This window comes from Strix aluco, chromosome 25 (assembly GCF_031877795.1).
Source record: "Strix aluco isolate bStrAlu1 chromosome 25, bStrAlu1.hap1, whole genome shotgun sequence".
Lineage (NCBI taxonomy): Eukaryota > Metazoa > Chordata > Aves > Strigiformes > Strigidae > Strix > Strix aluco.
In genome coordinates this window covers 7,033,977-7,036,506 of record NC_133955.1, presented here as the reverse complement: position 1 = coordinate 7,036,506, position 2,530 = coordinate 7,033,977, and the positions used below count along the sequence as shown (strand labels likewise).

At 49.1% G+C, this 2,530-nt stretch overlaps 1 long non-coding RNA gene across 1 annotated transcript; it reads right to left on the bottom strand.

The window, feature by feature from the left end:
* Positions 1-203: 203 nt before the first annotated feature.
* On the bottom strand, positions 204-2,293 carry LOC141934685 (uncharacterized). Its single transcript, XR_012626402.1, has 2 exons — positions 2,176-2,293; positions 204-1,739 (listed from the first exon to the last, which is right to left on the bottom strand). It is a non-coding gene; the product is annotated as an uncharacterized LOC141934685 (long non-coding RNA).
* Between the last annotated feature and the right edge of the window lie 237 nt (positions 2,294-2,530).

Here is a 2,530-nt window from a genome sequence, read left to right as displayed (position 1 = left end):
AATCTCTCGCTGTGCTTACAAAAGCCGTCACTCCAGGCAGGGGCTGGCAGACACAGGCAGTCAGCGAGCTGTGCCCTCGCATCCATAGGTGTGTCTGTGTCACGGCTGGAGGGGGCGAACCCCGGGCAGCAGCTAAGCACCCCGCGGCTGCTCTCCCCGCTCCCGGACAAGGAGGAGAACCGGAAAAAAGTAAAACTCGTGGGTTGTGATAAGAACAGTTTAATAAATAAAATAAAATATAATAATAACAATAAGAAATTATATTAATAATTGTAATGAAAAGGAATATAATTTAAAAAAAAGAGAACTAAAACCCCAGAAGAGACAAGTGATGCACAATGCAATTGCTCATCACCTGCTGACCGATGCCTGAGCAGTGATCAGCCCCTCCCGGCCAAACCCCCCCAGTTTCTATACTGGGCATGACGTCCTACGGTATGGAATAGCCCTTTGGCTAGTTGGGGTCAGCTCTCCTAGCCATGCTCCCTCCTGGCTTTCTGTGCACCTGCTCGCTGGCAGAGCACAGGGAACTGAAAAATCCTTAACTTAGGAGAAGCGCTACTTAGCAACAACTAAAACATCAGTGTGTTATCAACGTTATTCTCACACTGAATCCGAAGCACAGCAGTGTACCAGCTACTAGGAAGAAAATTAACTCTATCCCAGCTGAAACCAGGACAACGGCCAAGCCTCTGCACGCACCGGCAGCATCATCCTTGTGTAGGTGCATCCCCTGCAGAGTGGGTAAAGGGAGGGGGTCTGCTGGGGGCACAGGAATGCTAAGAAAGCTGCTTAGGAATATCTAAACAAAATTTTTCCCTGTTTATTCATTTCCCAATCAGAAAATACTGCTTTGTCATAATAAATTTGGTGAAACTTAACGGGAGATTTTCCTATTCCCAGGGTGTAACTCTGGGGAGTTGAGGTGACAGCAGGACTGACAACAGGGACTGTGGGACAGCCAAAAACCTGCTACAAGCTGAGCTGGGTTACAGGAGACTGGAGCTGCAAGACTGTCGTCTGCGGAGATCAAAGCAGGGATGTGCAGGCGAATTTCTGTCAGCCCAGGTGAGCGCCCATCAGCCCAGAGGTACCAGCTGCTCTGCCATGCATCTTTTTCATTTAATTAAAAATACAAAAAGCAAGTCCCAAATCCCGGATCTGTGTTTCAGTGCGGAGGGCAAATGCATCTCAAAAACATAAAATGACATATTTTCTGATGAGCTGTGAGTAGAAATAGTATTTATTACTGAAGTGACAGTCCTGCTCGAAGCTAACAAGGTATTTTCCAGACAGTCTTCTGAACTCTCCTTTCCTCCGAGAGCCGCTCAGCCGGGCCATAAGCGTTGGTGTTCCCGGGGGGAGGCAGCCGGCCGGCACCGTGTCACCCACCACGCAGCGCAACCTGCCAGGCCCACAGCCCTGGACACGATGCTGTTGGCATTTCAGATCCTGCCCTCTGCGATGGTTGTGTCCTCACTTGGTTTATTTTTTTCTAAAACATCCCAACAGGCTCAGTCAGATGTGTTAAATGAAATTCTCGCTGTTGCCCCTGTACTTGCAGGAGAGTTGTTCCTCAATTGTGTAAATCCCAGACGCTGAAGGAGTGTTTGATGAATTTTTCCTTTGTTTTACCCATTAGCAGGCTGTTGGCTGTTTTTTGCAGCAGCAGCAGCGATGTGTACAGACCGAGATCCATCTCAAGCAGAGGGACTCTCGTGCTTACCCACTGATTACTGCTGCAGAAACAAAAAGAAAAAACATAGCGTTAACTCCTGGTTTCTGAGAAATCAAAACTAAGTTATTATGGCTGAAGTGATACATTTTGTGGCTAAATATTTAAATTGGTAATTAATATACATACTTTAGGATGGGAAAATAGTGGTTTTCCATAGTTTCACAGGCTTTATGGGAGAAATAAACTACCGTAGTTTGGAAAGCAGAGGCTTAGATATGTTTATTTCATAGTAACCATTCTGTAATTCTGCTTATGAGATAGCAGTCATCTCTCTGTGCGAATGCTGTCCAGGAGGAAATAAAACCAAAAAGGGATTTCTGGGAGCTCCTACACACCACTCCGGGCACAGCACCGAGCTCCCCCGGGACTGCCGGCGGTTCGGGAGCCGGTAGGAGGGTGGTGACGTTTAAATCTTTAACCAGCAAAACACACGTTACCTGAAACCCTGTTTTCCAGCGGTTCAGTCTGGTTTTGCTAACTGGGGAGAGCAGATTTCCAGGGCCGGGTGCTGAGTCCAGCCTGTGCCGATGGGCCGGAGCTGGGCAGCTGAAGGCCGGCGAGGCAGGACGCTGCCGTCACTCCCGGCACTCCCGGCGCTCCCGGCGGAGGACAACGTGTTCCCGGGGTTACGCAATAACGGGTGGCGTGTGCCCCCCGGCCCCACTGCGGCCACGGTGGGCACCGATCCCCCTCTCCATTCACAGCCTCTGCATCCCCACGTGAAACAGGAACCCTTGAAAAAGCAGAAGTGTGGCTGTAATTGGGATTAATCTATTTTTAGCAAGCTGTCTG